This window comes from Bombina bombina, chromosome 4 (assembly GCF_027579735.1).
Source record: "Bombina bombina isolate aBomBom1 chromosome 4, aBomBom1.pri, whole genome shotgun sequence".
NCBI classification, from domain to species: domain Eukaryota; kingdom Metazoa; phylum Chordata; class Amphibia; order Anura; family Bombinatoridae; genus Bombina; species Bombina bombina.
Window position 1 is genome coordinate 922,298,151 of NC_069502.1, and position 19,271 is coordinate 922,317,421.

The following is a 19,271-nucleotide window of genomic DNA, read 5'->3' on the forward strand; positions in this document are numbered from 1 at the left end:
ACAAACAGCAGTGCTAGGGCTTTTGGTTTGAGGTGACAGAGTATCACTATCAGACTCCGGCATCTCTTCATCTGCCTCTACAGGTAGAGGACATTTTTTTTTTTGTCTATCACGCACCCTCTGTATCAATTTGTCACTCCATGTGGCCAAGCTATTTGTGCGGAGTGCTATCTTTCCCTTTACTCTAGGATCGCAAAGTGTGGCTAGCATGAAGTGAGGGCTAATGTCAATGCACTTTTTTATGCGCTGAGTCAGTTGCTCCTTTAGCCTCCTTAGAAAGGCAGCAACATTAACAAGAAGATTACCACCAGGCAATAATTCCCTATTGCAAAGGAAACCATCTAATAGGTTCGAGAGGTGGGTGAAGAGGGGAATGACTTGTGCCAGGCTAGCGTTCACTTGGCTTAAATTTTCTGTCACCGCCCGAAAACGTGTGAGGACTGCCACTAACTGTTCAGTCATGGCCCAGTCATCCCTGCCCAGTGGTCTGTCAATGCCAATGGAATGTTTGTATGCCATTGCATGGATTGCCTTTTGTTGTTCTAATATACGCTCCAGCATATGTAATGTGAGTTCCATCTAGTACTCACATCTTGTTTGAGATGGTGCTCTGCAAGGCCAAAATTTCTCTGTTCCTGCCTAAGGAGATGGCTATCTTTCACACTATGATGGAAGTGGCCAGCTATTTTTCGGCAACACTCAAGAAGTGTTGTAAACCTTCCAGTGTCGTGATCGAGGGCAGCCTTAACAACCAGATGCAGTACATGCGCTGAACAATGTACACCCACAAACCCACCCTCCAGAAGCACCTTTAGCATATTGGCTGCCCCATCGGTGACCATAAAACTCATTTGTGCCCTTTTTCGAATTTGGAACGAAACAAAACGCACATGTCTAATATATATCAAGTGAAGAGCATACTAATAAATTAAGGTTTGCTTCCTAGCTAAATTATATGTGAATAATTAGAATTGGATGTAAGAAACTGTTGATATTAATATTACTTTTGATATAATAACATAAAAATAGAGAGACACACTCCACTGAGACAGAACGTGTGCAAGGAGTACACGTCTGGTTTCCCCTTTTTACTCTTATGGCGACCCAAGAGTAATTAGTATACAAACATAAAAATAGAGAGACACAATCAACTGAGACAGAACATAAGCTAGAAAAACTTATGTGCTTGTTCACAAGGCCAGTGCCACTGAGGGTGCAGTCTGTTTTAGCACACTATGCCTTTCACAGAGAAAAAATATCCTGTAGCATATCAGTCTGACCCTGCCCAATGACAGTCCAGTGCCGAAATAGCAGGCAATTCTTCTCTGATCTAGAGAAAATCAACAAACCCCAAATGTACGTTTCGGCCTCCCTTGGGCCTCATCAGTAAGGTGCAGTTGCATCTCTCTAGGGCATGTTTGCGAGGAGTCCACGTCTGATTTCCCATTTTTACTCTTAGGGAGACCCAAGAGTAATTAGCATACAAACATAAAAATAGAGAGACACACTCAACTGAGACAGAACGTAACCTAGAAATACTTCCATTCTTGTTCACAAGGTCAGTGCCACTCAGGGTGCAGTCTCTTTTAGCACACTATGCCTTTCACAGAGAAAAAATATCCTGTAGCATATCAGGCTGACCCTGCCCAATGACAGTCCAGTGCTGAAATACCAGGCAATTCCTCAATTAACAAGAGAAAACAACACACCTCAGATGAACCTTTCGGCCTCCCTTGGGCCTCGTCAGTGAGGAATTGACTGGTATTTCGGCACTGGACTGTCATTGGGCAGGGTCAGACTGATATGCTATAGGATATTTTTTTCTCTGTGAAAGGCAGACTGTGCTAAAAGAGACTGCAACCTGAGTGGCACTTGCCTTGCGGACAAGCACAAAAAGTTTTTCTAGCTTTTGTTCTGGTTTTTTTTTTCAGAGGCCAGAATTGAACATAAACAGCCTACACCCACATGACACAAGCCAACAGCCTTTAATTAATGAAATGTAAACTGTGCACAAATTATCATAATTCCATTTTAACATATATTTTTTTTTCACACCAGCAATGTAAATTAGGATCACATGTATTACAAAACTGCAGTAAGAGACTACACTGGGTATATACCCCACATCCAAAGAAGCAAGCTCCGAATAATCTGTGTCTTCCCCTGGTAGCTACCCTAGATCAAACAAGGTATGGAGTCCACTAAAGATTTAATGGGCATTAAAGGGACAATCTTCTCTAGAATTTGTATTGTTTAAAAAGATGGATAATCCCCTTATTACCCATTCCCCGGTTTTGCACAATCAACTTGGTTATATTAATATACTTTTTACCTCTGTGATTACCTTGTATCTGAGTCTCTGCAGACTGCCCCTTATCTCAATACTTTTCACAGACTTGCATTTTAGCCAATCAGTGCTGATTTATAATAACTTCATTGGAGTGAGCACAATGTTATCTATAGGACACACAAAAAACACTGAGATAAGAGGTGGTTTAACGGTTTAGAAATTAGCATATGAGCCTACCTAGGTTTAGCTTTCAACAAAGAATACCAAGAGAACAAAGCAAATTTGATAATAAAAGTAAATTGCAAAGTTGTTGAACATTACATGCCCTATCTGAATCATGAAAAGACATCTTTAAGTTTATTTTTGATTTTTTTTAGCTATAAGATGTTATTTTAATATGCATTTTTTAAACAGATTTTCCAGAAACATACATTTTTCTGGGTTATGCTTTTGGGATGTATCATTATTTGAGGGTTATGCTTGGGGGATTTATCATTATTCACGAACAGGGCTTTGGGAGTGTCTCATATTCAGATTCTATCTCACACATGTATACATATATACACTGCTCAAAAAATAAAGGGAACACTAAAATAACACATCCTAGATCTGAATGAATAAAATATTCTAATTAAATACTTTGTTCTTTATATAGTTGAATGTGCTGACAACAAAATCACACAAAAATTAAAAAATGGAAATCAAAATTTTCAACCCATGGAGGTCTGGATTTGGAGTCACACTCAAAATTAAAGTGGAAAAACACACTACAGGCAGATCCAACTTTGATGTAATGTCCTTAAAACAAGTCAAAATGAGGCTCAGTAGTGTGTGTGGCCTCCACGTGCCTGTATGACCTCCCTACAACGCCTGTGCATGCTCCTGATGAGGTGGCGGATGGTCTCCTGAGGGATCTCCTCCCAGACCTGGACTAAAGCATCCACCAACTCCTGGACAGTCTGTGGTGCAAAGTGAAGTTGGTGGATGGAGCGAGACATGATGTCCCAGATGTGCTCAATTGGATTCAGGTCTGGGGAACAGGAGGGCCAGTCCATAGCATCAATGCCTTCGTCTTGCAGGAACTGCTGACACACTCCAGCCACATGAGGTCTAGCATTGTCTTGCATTAGGAGGAACCCAGGGCCAACCGCACCAGCATATGGTCTCACAAGGGGTCTGAGAATCTCATCTTGATACCTAATGGCAGTCAGGCTACCTCTGGCGAGCACATGGAGGGCTGTTCGGCCCCTCAAAGAAATGCCACCCCACACCATTACTGACCCACTGCCAAACTGGCCATGCTGGAGGATGTTGCAGGCAGCAGAACGTTCTCCACGGCGTCTCCAGACTGTCACGTCTGTCAAATGTGCTCAGTGTGCCCCTGCTTTCATCTGTGAAGAGCACAGGGTGCAAGTGGCGAATTTGCCAATCTTGGTGTTCTCTGGCAAATGTCAAACGTCCTGCACGGTGTTGAACTGTAAGCACAACCCCCACCTGTTGACGTTGGGTCCTCATACCACCCTCATGGAGTCTGTTTCTGACCGTTTGAGCAGACACATGCACATTTGTGGCCTGCTGGAGGTCATTTTGCAGGGCTCTGGCAGTGCTCCTCCTGTTCCTCCTTGCACAAAGGCGGAGGTAGCGGTCCTGCTGCTGGGTTGTTGCCCTCCTACGGCCTCCTCCACGTCTCCTGATGTACTGGCCTGTCTCCTGGTAGCGCCTCCATGCTCTGGACACTACGCTGACAGACACAGCAATCCTTCTTGCCACAGCTTGCACTGATGTGCCATCCTGGATGAGCTGCACTACCTGAGCCACTTGTGTGGGTTGTAGACTCCGTCTCATGCTACCACTAGAGTGCAAGCACCACCAGCATTCAAAAGTGACCATAACATCAGCCAGAAAGCATAGGAACTGAGAAGTGGTCTGTGGTCACCACCTGCAGAACCACTCCTTTATTGGGGGTGTCTTGCTAATTGCCTATAATTTCCACCTGTTGTCTATCCCATTTGCACAACAGCATGTGAAATTGATTGTCACTCAGTGTTGCTTCCTAAGTGGACAGTTTGATTTCACAGAAGTGTGATTGACTTGGAGATACATTGTGTTGTTTAAGTGTTCCCTTTATTTTTTTGAGCAGTGTATTTTTGACATGTTTAAATAGTGCTCTATCATAAACAGGCTGTACGTTTGATAAATGTATTGTTTCTTTAACCAGAAGAATGAAAAACAAATGCTACAAAAAATAAGTTTTTATATATGATATATATGATCATCGTTGCCCTTTTGAATACTGGGTGGTAAAAGTAAGTTGGTTGTCTCTTTTCATGACCTGAGGCTGGCAGTACATAAACAAGACATCACCAGTTTCCAATTTAAAATTTGTCATAATATGTAATGTGTGACAGGCTCTCTGTATAAGAGTGTGTTAGAACCTTGTCATGCTCACATAGAAGGGTAATGTCAACAGCAGCAAAAATAACTATCATTGCTCAGGAAGTTCAGATATAATTGCTGTACTTATATATGCATGGATGAAGATGCAACATTTATATAAGGTGTGATCAGGTAGGACAGACAAATAACATGTTTCTCCAAGTTTGTAACTATCTTCAGAAACCTTGCAGTTTTTGAAGTTCAATGAGTTATTTTTTTTTCAATTGACTTGAATTCATTAGGGATTATGAAATGGTATTGCAGGGATATGAAAGTGCAACAAAATAAAATATTCTAAGATGTTAGAGAATTTTATTAATTTTATATTGCTTGTATATAGCTGTGGGTTTAACCCTTGCAAAAGAATTAAACACATACTGAAATTCAGCTTCAGAGCAACAATATGCTACTAGGAGCTAGCTGAAAACAACTGGTGAGAAAATAACAAATGGCATATGTGTAGAGCCACCAATCATGAGCTAGCTCACAATAATGTAGGACATGTACATATTATTTTTCAACAAAGGATATTAAGAGAATAAAGATTGCTTGAAAATAGAAGTGAATTTAAATGTCTTAAAATAACATGCTCTGAATTATACAGGTTTAATTTTGACAACCTATCCCTTTATTGAAACAACACAGGTAGAGAAATTTCTATGAAACTGGGAAGAAAAAATAGTGAAAAAGCTTGTTCTATGGCTAGTTATCACTCCTGAAGAAGCATATTTTTGTCCAGAATGTGTCTTTCACAGAGACATATTTTCAGCAGTATATCAGTCTGGTTCTGAGCAAAAAGTACAGTCCAGCGAAGACATTTCAGGCAATCCCTCTCTTTACGAGAGTCATGGCAAAACCAAGACACACATTATGTCCTAGTGTGGGTCGCATCAGTGAGGTGCAGCCATATCACTCTAGTCAGATTGGGCAGGAGGTTTCCCACCATCAGTCTTAGGATGATTTGTTCAATGGTCATACTTTGCATACATCCCATAGGCCAGACTACTGGGTGCTGTCCATTTTCAGTTGAACACCTCTTTCTAGCACACTAACTATGCAAATCACCCTTCAAGATTTGGTCTCCAAAAGGGTGATGGGGTAAACAAATATGGACTGCCAGCCCTGTCCTCATAGGGGGATATAGCTGGGGTTAGCTGTAATAATCATTTGTTATGAACATCATTTCCTATTATTTCAAAGGCTGAACTGTCCTTGTGGATAGGTCAAGACTGATATACTGCAGGAAAGTTCTCTTCTGTGAAAGGCACATTTGGGGCTAAAGGAAGTGGCATTCTGGGTAGGCATCATCCGATAGGGCAGGCTACTGAGTGCTGTCCATTCCCAGTTGGGCACCTCTTTCCAGTATTCTAACATTAGTAAAATGCACAATAGTTAAATGTAGAATTTTTATGTGGCACATTAACAAATCAAGTCTGTGAGTTAAATGTATGAGATAATAAAGGAATATAAAACCCCAAATGTTACTTTTTCAAACAATTTCCAATTTATGTATATTATTAAATTATTTTTTATTCTCTTACTATCCCTTGTTGAAGGAGCAGCAATGCACTACTGGGACCTAGCTGAACACATGGGTTAAACCAAAGAAAAGTGACCACTAAGGATGGGCAGATGTTTCTAATTCGAAATTTAAAACTTTGATACATTTGTTTGTTCGAATCAAATTTTGAAAGTTTATATAACATTCTAACATTCTACTTTCGAATTTTCATTTTCAAATTTTTCAATAACATTCGAAAATATTTGTTCGAATAATAGAATGTTTAGCTTTGTATTTTATATCGCATTCATTTTCAAAATGTATGTCGAGGTGTATTTCTCTGGAAGAGAAAGGAGAAAGAGCGCATCCACAATCTAAGTGCAGTAAGTAAGTTCACACTTTATTGAAAGATAAAACATATATAGATTTACACTCACAAAAATGCCCTCAAACATATGAGGTATGTCTGTTCCTTAAAAGTTATGCACAAGGTATTACTCCAGCACCGGTGATCCTCCTTATTGTCCCCCTCCGTGTCAGCCAATATTGTAATATGAACGGATATCTCTGGGGACTAAGCTTGGTAATAATGCTGTGAGTAATATAGTGTATAGAGGAGATCGTGTGAGTGTGCGTTAGGAAAACAAACTATATTTGCCGGCTAATAGTTTGTTCCAAGCATCAGTCACAATCCCTTCTCCTCACACGTCAGATTATGGGCGTGGCCTTACGCGTTTTGCGGGCTCCTCCCGCTTCGTCAGAGGCTATGCCCATACTGACCATAATCTGCCCTTATGTTTGGTTATGAACAACACGCCTCCAGATTTTGATTTGATATGATCTGGGGGCGTATAGTTGGGGTGTTTCCCGGGAAGTAGCCGTAGAGACGTAACACATAGTATTTATCTGTTTACATGCTCCACGCTGTCTCGTAAGCTGCACAGTAGCTATTTATATCAAAACTATTGTGACTTTTCGTCCTAAAAGAATCATTATGCATTCATCTCATATAAAAACAGGACAATTCAGAATAATACGTTAAAACCTAGCATACAATTTGATATGCATAAAAACACTATTGATAGAAAATATAGAGTTAATACAAAGCTAATAAAAGTGCACATATTACAGTTTACATTTACTCACAATTAATATATAAATAGATAAAACAAAATTATATATATATATAGTACAATCATTTCATTCTCAAAAAAAAAAACAAAAAAACAGTTTGAGCTATATGCAAATAAATAGATAGGGGTATAGTTACAAGAATATAAAAAATGCATATTACTATAAAAATCATGTATTTATAAAAATCCACAAACTAATAAATTCATAGAAATTTATGGGGATAGATGTCCATAAGGTCATCCAGTTTAATAATATGATGCCCATATTGTTAGCTATTGATGTACTCCCAATAGACTGTAGTGGGTAGTGGGTGTGTGTATAAAGAACTCCCTCTATTTATATTTATATGTCTAAAAATGCTGCTAGATCGATATCACGGTTGAGACCCCCTGGACCCAAGGTCTGCAATTTATGGATCCAGAAGGTCTCCCGTTGTCTGAGTCGTAGCAGACGGTTTCCACCTCTAATGTCTCTTTTTATATGTTCAATCCCAATAATGGTGAGACTGGTATCATCCTGATTATGTACTTCTAAGAAGTGTGCTGATACGCCATGATTATCTTTACCTGCCTCTATGTTTCTAAGGTGCTCACTGAATCTAGTTTTCATACAGCGTTTTGTACGCCCTATATAGACCCTGTCACACGAACACTTAAGGAGGTATACCACATAATTTGTTCTACAGGTAATTAGATCCTTTATTTCATACTGCCTGTTGTTATTTGTTGCCCCAAAAAAGTGATTGCTCGGATCCATATGGCTACAAAAGGTGCATCCTTTTCTTCCACATTTGAACGAGTTGTATTGGGATTTTCAAAATGTAACATTCGAATAGAAAATAGAATTTCTAGTCTACAACTGTGTTTTATGAATAGAAAATTCAAATTTGAATGCTACATTTGAATTCAAATGTGACATTCAAATTCGAAATAGCATTTTTAGTCTAATACTCGGCTAGATTACGAGTTTTGCATTAGAGGCTATGCGGTGCTAATGAGCAATATTTTCTCACTGCTCACTTACCTACAGCGCTGGTATTATGGGTTTTTACAAACCCATCGTTAAAAGACAAAAAGTGAGCGTTGAGCTCATTACCGCACTCCAATACCAGTGCTGCTTAAGTCAGCAGTTACCTGGTCGTACGTGCTTGTGCACGATTTCCCCATAGGAATCAACGGGGAGAGCCGGCTGAGAAAAAGTCTAACAACTGCAAAAAAGCAGCATAAAGCTCCTTAACGCAGCCCTATTGATTCCTAAGGGGAAATAAAATGTATGCCTACAGCTAACACCCTAACATGAACCCAGAGTCTAAAACCCCCTAATCTTATACTTATTAACCCCTAATATGCCGCCCCGACATTGCTGACACCTGCATTATATTTATTAACCTCTAATCTGCCACTACAGACACCGCCGCCACCTACAATATACTTATGAACCCCTAATCTGCTGCCCGCAACATCGCCGCCACTATACTAAATGTATTAACCCCTAAACCTAAGTCTAACCCTAACCCTAACACCCCCTAACTTAAATATATTTTAAATAAATCTAAATAAAATTACTATTATTAACTACATTATTCCTATTTAAAACTAAATACTTACCTATAAAATAAACTCTAAGCTAGCTACAATATAACTAATAGTTACATTGTAGCTAGCTTAGGGTTTATTTTTATTTTACAGGCAAGTTTGTATTTATTTTAACTAGGTACAATATTTATTAAATAGTTATTAACTATTTAATAACTACCTAGCTAAAATAAATACAAAAGTACCTGTAAAATAAAACCTAACCTAAGTTACAATAACACCTAACCCTACACTATAATTAAATAAATGTACTAAATTAAATACAATTACCTAAATTAAATTAAATTAGCTAAAGTACAAAAAAGAAAATAATAAACAAATTACAGATATTTAAACTAATTACACCTAATCTAATAGTCCTATCAAAATAAAAAAATCCCCCCAAAATAAAAAAAAACCCTAACCTAAACTAAACTACCAATAGCCCTTAAAAGGACCTTTTGAGGGGCATTGCCCCAAAGTAATCAGCTCTTTTACCTGTAAAAAAAATACAAACAACCCCCACAACAGTAAAACCCACCACCCACACAACCAACCTCCCAAATAAAATACTATCTAAAAAAACCTAAGCTCCCCATTGCCCTGAAGAGGGCATTTGGATGGGCATTGCCCTTAAAAGGGCAGTTAGCTCTTTTGCAGGCCCAAACCCTAACCTAAAAATGAAACCCACCCAATACACCCTTAAAAAAACCTAACACTAACCCCCTGAAGATCAACTTACAGTTCTGAAGACCGGACATCCATCCTCAAGGAAGCAGCAGAAGTCTTCATCCAACCAGGCCGAAGTCCTAAACGAAGCCGGGAGAAGTCTTTATCCAAGCTGGGCGAAGTGGTCCTCTAGACAGGCAGAAGTCTTCATCCAGACAGCATCTTCTGTCTTCATCCATCTGACGCGGAGCGGGTCCATCTTCAAGACATCAGACATGGAGCACCCTCTTCATCTGATGAATGAAGGTTCCTTTAAGTGACGTCATCAAGATGGTGTCCCTTAGATTCCGACTGGCTGATAGAATTCTATCAGCCAATCAGAATTATGGTAGAAAAAATCCTCTTGGCTGATGCAATTAGCCAATAGGATTGAAGTTCAATCCTATTGGCTTATCCAATCAGCCAATAGGATTGAGCTCGCATTCTATTGGCTGATTGGAACAGCTAATTTAATTTAGGTAATTGTATTTAATTTAGTAAATTTATTTAATTGTAGTGTAGTGTTAGGTGTTATTATAACTTAGGTTAGGTTTTATTTTACAGGTAAATTTGTATTTATTTTAGCTGGGTAGTTAGTAAATAGTTAATAAGCATTTAATAACTATTCTACCTAATTAAAATAAAAACAAACTTGCCTGTAAAATAAAAATAAACCCTAAGCTAGCTACAATGTAACTATTATATTGTAGCTAGCTCAGGGTTTATTTCATAGGTAAGTATATAGTTTTAAATAGGAATAATTTAGTTAATGATAGTAATTTTATTTAGATTTATTTAAATTATATTTAAGTTAGGGGGTGTTAGGGTTAGGGTTAGACTTAGGTTTAGGGGTTAATAAATTTAGTATAGTGGCGGCGACGTTGTGGGCGGCAGATTAGGGGTAAATAAGTCTAGGTAGGTGGTGGCGATGTTAGGGACGGCAGATTAGGGGTTAATAATATTTAACTAATTTTTGTGAGGCGGGAGTAAGGCGGTTATGGTTTAATATGTTTATTATAGTGGCGGCGACATTGGGGCGGCAGATTAGGGGTTAATAAGTGTAAAGTAGGTTGTGGCGACATTGGGGGTGGCAGATTAGGGGATAATAAATATAATGTAGGTGTCGGCGATGTTGGGGCAGCAGATTAGGGGTTCATAAATATAATGTAGGTGGCGGTGCTGTCCGAAGCGGCAGATTAGGGGTTAAAAATGTAATTTTAGTGTTTGCAATGCGGTAGGGCCTTGGTTTAGGGGTTAATAGGTAGTTTATGGGTGTTAGTGTACTTTTTAACACTTTAGTTATGAGTTTTATGTTACAGCGTTGTACCATAAAACTCTTAAATACTGACTTTTAAATGCGGTAGGACTCTTCAAAGGGTAGGGTGTACCGCTCACTTTTTGGATTCCCAGGACAGACTCGTAATACCGGCGCTATGGAAGTCCCATAGAAAAAAGACTTTACGAAGTTTACGTAAGTCGTTCTGCGTTAAGGCCAAAGAAGTGTAAGGTGCCCCTAAACCTTCAAGACTCGTAATAGCAGCGGTAGTGAAAAAGCAGCGTTAGGATCTGTTAACTCTGCTTTTTCAGCCTAACTCGTAATCTAGCCGACTGTGTTTTATAAATGTAATTTTCGAATTTGAGTGCTACATTCGTATTCAAATAACACATTTTAATTTGAAATAGTATTTCTAGTCTACAACTGTGTTGTATAAATGTAATATTCGAATTTGAATGTATCATTCAAATTCAAAACAGTATTTCAAGTCTACAACTGTGTTTTATAAATGTAATATTCTAATTTAAATGCTACATTTGAATTTGAATGTCACATTCAAATTCGAAATAGTATTTCTTGTCTAATAATGTTTTATAAATGTAATATTCTAATTTGAATGTCACATTTGAATTCAAATGTCACATTCAAATTCAAAATAGTGTTTCTAGTCAACAACTGTGTTGTATAAATGCAATATTCTAATTTGGATGTCACATTCGAATTCGAATGTCACATTCAAATTTGAATGTCACATTCAAATTTGAATGTCACATTCGAATTTGAATGTTACATTCGAAAACTGTAAATAACATTCGATAATAGAATGTTTATGAACATTTGTTAAATGTAAATCGAATTTCTACAATAACATTTGTTCTAACCTTTGAATTAGAATAGAAACACATTTGCCCATCCCTAGTGACCACCCATTAGCAGCTAGCTGCCAGTAATGCATTGGTGCCCCTTAGCCTATCCAGGTATTCTTTTCAACAAAGGAAACCAAGTGAATGAAGAAAATTAGACAATAGAAGTATATTGGAAAGTTGTTTAAAATTGTATTCTCTATTAGCTAGATTACGAGTTTGGCGTTATAAGTGAAAAAGCATTGTTATTTTTCATAACGCTGCTTTTTCCCTAACGCTGCTATTACAAGTCTTGTAGGTAATAGTTGAACCTCACACCTTTTTGGCCATCACGCAACGTCCGTACCGCACTTTTAAAGCAATTATTTTTCAATGGGACTCCCATAGCGCCGGTATTACGAGTTTGCCTGGCAGGCCAAAAAGTGAGCAGTACACTCTATAACCACAAGATCTGTACCGCCATCAAAAGTCAGCAGTTATGAGTTTTATGTTACAAATCTGTAGCATAAAACTCATAACTTTCCAAAACTTCAGCCGCTGCAAACGCGGAAGTGGCAGTTGGATCCGGGGAGTTGGCAGGGCATTATAAAACATGACACTGTAGTGTTCTCAACTGAATACTCGAAACAATACTGCCAGGTATGTTCTATTTTAAGGAGGAATTTACACTTATTAGAAAATGATGACGTTTTAAGACCAATCATTGGCTCATGTAAATTTGTGCCTAAAAGGGCACCTACATTGTAATCTAAGTTGTCCCCTAGTCTAATCTGTTCCAAAAACTCTGACAGGAGCAATTGGATCAGGAGGAAAGGAACCTATAAATGTGGCCATGGTTCCTGTATAACTTGTGGTTTTGTACAGGTTGGGAATGGATTCAGAAGTAGCCAGACAGGAGAATAATTTAAACATAAGTTCTATGCCAATTGTAGAACTACCTTTGTGGTTTATCTCCTGGAATGCAAATATTGTAACCTGCAATACACAGGTCAAACCAGTAGGGAACTGAGGTCCAGAGTCAGGGAACATGTTAAGGACACCAAGGAGTATGTAAAAGAATCAGCGATAGCTAGGCATTTTAATCTGGTGCATATGACAAATGTCTTTGATATGAGTGTTCAGGTAATAGATTGTGTCATGTTTCCACCTAGGGGTGGTGATAGGAATAAGCTTTTGCTAAAGCAAGAATTGTACTGGATATATAAATTGAGAACTATAACCCCCCTAGGTTTAAACCGTGAATGGGATATGAGTTATTTTGTAGAATAATTAATTTGGTATATTGTTTTTTTTTTGTTTTTTTTTTTATAAGTAATTTTTTATTGAGGTAATATGACAAGCAAAAATACAATATCAAAAGGAAACATCATGGCAACATGCCCATTTGACATACATCAGGAAAGACATATTGGGTCCAAACAAGCATGTCCTCACAGCTTTAGAATCTAAGTATATCATTGCCTAGCCAAGTAGATTACCTCATTTTGTCTAAGTACATTCTCAAGAGGACAGATAACACAAATTAAGACAACCAACTCATAGTAAGCCTATTTACACTGACCAATGCGCAACATATGCAGGCTAGAGCTTGTCCTTGAAATAGTCAACATAATTTGTAAAACATACATTGAGTGGGAGGACTGCTAACAGGGCCACTCTAAGGTCTCATGCTATGGTACTATAATCTTAACCCTGAACTAGCCCCCTAAAATAAACAAAGAAATACAAGTTAAGGAAAGCCCCAATTAAGAATTCTTAGCCACTCTTGGGCCGTAAGTGTTAAGTATAAGCAGGGGATTAAGTTGTGGGGGGTGTTAACAAGGCCACTCTTGGACCCCTTCTAGAATTATTAAAAAAATGGTATAGGGGCCAATGTATAGCCAGATGACAAACATAAAATTATTATAGAATATTAAGTGCCGCAGCAACCTGTACATTATCATATTAATCTCTTTGTACCATCTTATGTAGTGAAGGCCACTCTTAGACCCCAATTAATGCTTCCTCTAACCTTTAAGGGTTTTGATTTATTCAGGCCCCTATAGGACCTGCACACACCTCATTGGTATACCCTCAATATATTGGCAATTATTCTAGGGTATCAAGCAACACAGGCTGCCAGCGTATCTACTAGTATAGGTCAGTTATAAGCCTCCAATCTCTCTTACCTCTAACTTGAGGGCTTCTAAGTAAAACATACCTCTCTTAGACCTGTATACCCAATAAATTTAACTACCCAGCATAACATTTATAGTTCTGTAGTATTATAACTTTTCCTCCTGCAGGATTATATTAACCAAGCACATAACATTAACTTTTAGTATTCCTTAGCAAGGGGATCATCATAAACAAAACTTCTGGATATGTCTTCCACTTTTTGTGAGGCAGTAAGAGGGAAGCCGAAATTACTATATATGATACATAACCTCTAACAGTTGAACAATAAATAGAAATTCAGAGCATTATGTACACAAAGGATGGTTTACATTTCTAAATAAGGTTAGGGTTCCAAACATCAATCACATCTCTTGTTTAAGAAATCTCAGGCTTAAGGATATTACTTAGGCAGCAGCAAAACCAAAAATAAATAATGGAAAGCAACATAAAACCCTTGTTATGAACCTGATGCCCCCTCCCCCCCCAGGCTGATATCTACAAACATACACATATGGTCAATAGGCTATCAAAGTGAATATACAGTAAAACATGTCTTACGAGCCTACATTAGATAAAAGTATACGTTCAAGAGTGATATGTATATGCATCAGAGGGTATCTTAAGTCATAGCGATATAAGAGCATAGGTAAAACCTCAAAATGTCCTGTGTTCCATTACTAGATTTATCAGACCACAAGTTCATCATTAGTCTCAGGAAAAAGGGAGCCTCAGTGATTTCAGAGATGTAGCTTAAAGTCCAGGCCAAACAAGGTGCCTAAATATTACCAACCATCTCTCCATGCCGCCAGGAGTTATGCACATTTACCCGACGCCAGTCCAGGAGGCGCCGCTCTCAGACACCTCCTGGCTGCATGGGGCCGTCCAGGGGATAACTCCCTCAGACGGCAACGTAAAAGCGAGCAATATGCGCAGAGTCCATCTACCTTCCTCTATCAGTAGAAAAAGTCCTGTGTCACTCTTGTCCGGTGAATAGAAATGTCCCGGTGCCAGCAGCTCAAGGGTAGCATTCTGGCCTTCCCCTTTCATCAGCTCTTCTCGCACCTCGCCTTGATCCCCCCCCCCAGAGAGCCGGCCGCATCTCTCCGGTTAGGTCCCAAGGCGGGTAAGGAACTCACACAAGCTCCCGGCTGCACGCAGACAGGCACATCCTTAGCGATGCGCCGGTGTGTCTTTTGACAGATTGCCACATAGTAGAGAGTGATCGATATTTGCCTCTTTGCCGCTGCTGGATACCTCCATCTTGGTATGGATGTGGGCCATGTGGGATAAAAGGCAGTCGCATCTTGCTTGTATTGAGCGATCAAGATCAGTCATCCAGCCCTGTATAGCTTCCAGTATGTCCTCCATTTTCAATCTGGTAAGTAGTGTAAAGGGAGATGTAGGAAATATCTCCTTATACCCGGGATCCCCGGGGGGGGGGGGTGCTGAGGAATTCCCTCCGTGGAGGCCGCCGAGAATAAGCTACAGCAGTCCGGTCTGAGAGACCCTAAGGTTGCACAGTAAAGGTATTGCCTTAATCAGCAAACTATCCTCTTTCATATGGTCCAAGATTCTATGCTGGATGCATCAAACTCTGCTAATTACATGGCGGAATGTAATTTAGACTGCCAGAGCTCTCAGTTTTGCGGCCATCTTCAGCCCAAGCCCGGACACGCCCCCCCTTCGTATATTGTTTTATTATCATGTTAGTTTATTTAGTAATTAATCTATCACCTATATGGATTGTTATTTGTATATCTGTACTTTTATCTATCCTCTAAATGGACTTTATGTATCTATCCCCTATATGGGCTTTTGGTTTAGATTATACATAGGTTTTACATTCTGTATTTGATATAGATATATATTCATTAATATGTATCTCTCTTTTCCCTTTAGGGGTTTGAGATATATATATATATATATATATATATATATATATATATATATATATATATATATATATATATTGATGTATGTTTATATATATTGATATATATTAATTCAAAACAAGCATAATAATATATCACCCATGTCTTCTTTGGGGGGACACATATATTGATATACATTAATTCAATACAAGTACAATAATATCATGTTCTCTTGTAATTTTGTCATCCAATAGGGGGTATCAAAAGATGTATTACCTAACCAATTAGGGATTTGCAAATATTTTTTAACATGGTCTACAGAAAATTCAATATGTGTTGCAAGTTTATAATTTACATGAGAATACTGTTTGTTCTTTAACAATGATTTACAATGTTTTCTATTTGGGCCCCACTTGAGTTGTTTGCTCATTTACTTGTTTATCAAAGAACCGGTTTATTAATGTATTTGTTCCTTCCAACATAAGCCATATACAGTGTTTGTAGAATGTGGATTTTTGCTATGTATTTTTAACATTTTTTGCAGCTTTTTTATATGTAATTGTTTTCAGGTGTTCTGTGCCTTTAAATAGGCCATGAACACCTAACAAACTCACCCTCAATAGAGCACAAAACTAGTCAGGGAGTTTGTTTGCCCCGTACTGCCTGCATTTTAATGAGTTAATAAAGTTCTATTTCTTTTACCTTTTTTTGAAGCCCTTGTTTTTCACACTTACTGAGCAGCTGCCTTATCCTTTTGTTCTGTACATAAAACTCATAACTAAAGTGTTAAAAGTACACTAACACCCATAAACTACCTTTTATCCCCTAAACCGAGGCCCTCCCGCATGGCAAACACTATAATAAATTAATTAACACCTAATCTGCCACTCCCCAACATCATCGCCACTATAATAAACCTATTAACCCCTAAACTGCCACCCTGCCGCATCACAAACACTATTTAAATATTTTAACCCCTAATCTGTCGTCTGCCCACACCGCCGCTATAATAAACCTATTAACCCCTAAACCGCCGCCCTCCCGCATCACTACATAAATATATTAACCCCTAGCCCTAATGTAACCCTAAGCCTTAGTCTAACCATAATGTAACCCTAACCATAACACCCCCTAACTTAAATATAATAAAAAAAATCTAAATAAAACTTACAATTATTACCTAAATAACCTATTTAAAACTAAATACATACTTACCTGTAAAATAAAACCTAAACTAGCTACAAAATAACTAATAGTTACATTGTAGCTAGCTTAGTTTTTTATTTCACAGTTAAGTTTGTATTTATTTTAACTAGGTAGAATAGTTAGTAAATAGTTATTAACTATTTAATAGCTACCTAGTTAAAATAAATACAAAGTTACCTGTAAAATAAAACCTAACCTGCCTTACACTAAAAACTAACATTACAATAATAAAAAAAAATAATCAAATACAATTATCTAAATTACAAAAAAAACACTAAATTACACAAAATGAAATTATCTAAAAAACAAAACAAATTACTCCTAATCTAATAGCCCTATCAAAATAAAAAAGCCCCCCCAAAATAAAAAAAACCCCAGCCTACACTAAACTGCCAATAGCCCGTAAAAGGGCCTTTCTTTCATGTAATTGGCAAGAGTCCATGAGCTAGTGACGTATGGAATATACAATCCTACCAGGAGGGGCAAAGTTTCCCAAACCTCAAAATGCCTAAAAATACACCCCCTCACCACACCCACAATTCAGTTTTACAAACTTTGCCTCCTATGGAGGTGGTGAAGTAAGTTTGTGCTTAGATTCTACATTGATATGCGCTTCTCAGCATTTTGAAGCCCGATTCCTCTCAGAGTACAGTGAATGTCAGAGGGATGTGAAGGGAGCATCACCTATTGAATGAAATGGTTTTCCTCACGGGAGATCTATTTCATAGGTTCTCTGTTATCGGTCATAGAAATTCATCTCCTACCTCCCTTATTCAGATCGACGATATACTCTCATATTCCATTACCTCTACTGATAACTGTTTTAGTACTGGTTTGACTATCTGCTATATGTGGATGGGTGTCTTTCGGTAAGTTTTCATTACTTAAGACACTCTCAGATATGGTTTGGCACTTTATGCATTAATATAAAGTTCTAAATATATGTATTGTACTTATATTTGCCATGAGTCAGGTTTATGTATATTTCCTTTTTGCAGACTATCAGTTTCATATTTGGGAAAAAACATATTTAGGAATTTTATTTTTCTTACCTGGGATATAGTGTTTTTTCAATTGTCTGCTTCTTCATTAAATTTCACGGGCAAAATTAGGCTTGCAAGGGCGCAAAATGCCAACGTTTATTGCGTCATTTTTGGTGCAAAATTTTTTTTGGTGCAAAGGTACGTCCGATGAGGCAAATTTGTAATTTCCTGCATCTTAGTTGACACCGAGTTCCTTGCACAAGGTTGCGTCTTCAATGACTCGAGTGTGTCATTTCCAGATGTTGTTAGTGGCAAAAAAAATTCAGTTTGCATTGTGCGTCATACTTGGCGCCAAACAATATCATTGTTTAAAGCCCCATTCCTAGATGCCTCTTGCCTTTTTTCAAAGTCAGAGGGCTATGCTGTTTGCATTTTGTTCCCATTCCTGAAACTGCCATATAAGGAAATTGATAATTTTGCTTTATATGTTGTTTTTTCTCTTGATGAAATTTTAAATGACCGACAACATACTGAATTATCCTCCTCTGATGAGGATCTACCTGATTTAGAAGATCCTTCCTCAGATGTTGACACTGACATATCAACTTATTTATTTAAAATGAAGTATATTCGTTCCTTGTTAAAAGAGGTGTTGATTACATTGGATATTGAGGAAACTACTCCTCTTGATATTAAAACTAGTAAACGTTTAAATTATGTTTATAAACCTACTGTGGTTACTTCAGAGGTTTTTCCAGTTCCTGATGCTATTTATGATATGATTTCTAAGGAATGGAATAGGCCTGGTACTTCTTTTATTCCTTCTTCAAGGTTTAAAAAATTGTATCCTTTGCCAGCAGTTAGATTGGAATTTTGGGAAAATATCCCCAAAGTTGATGGGGCTATTTCTACTCTTGCTAAACGTGCTACTATTCCTATGGAAGATAGTAATTCTTTTAAAGACCCTTTAGATATGAGACTTGAATCTTATCCAAGGAAAGCTTATTTATATTCTGGCTATCTTCTCAAGCTTGCCATTTCAATGGCTGATGTTGCAGCTGCATCAACTTTTTGGTTGGAAAGCTTAGCACAACAGGAAATAGATTCTAATTTGTCTAGCATTGTTCGCTTGCTTTAACATGCTAATCATTTTATCTGTGATACCATTTTTGATATCATCAAAATTGATGTTAAATCTATGTCTTTAGCTATTTTAGCTAGAACAGCTTTATGGCTCAAATATTGGAATGCTGACATGGTATCTAAGTCTAG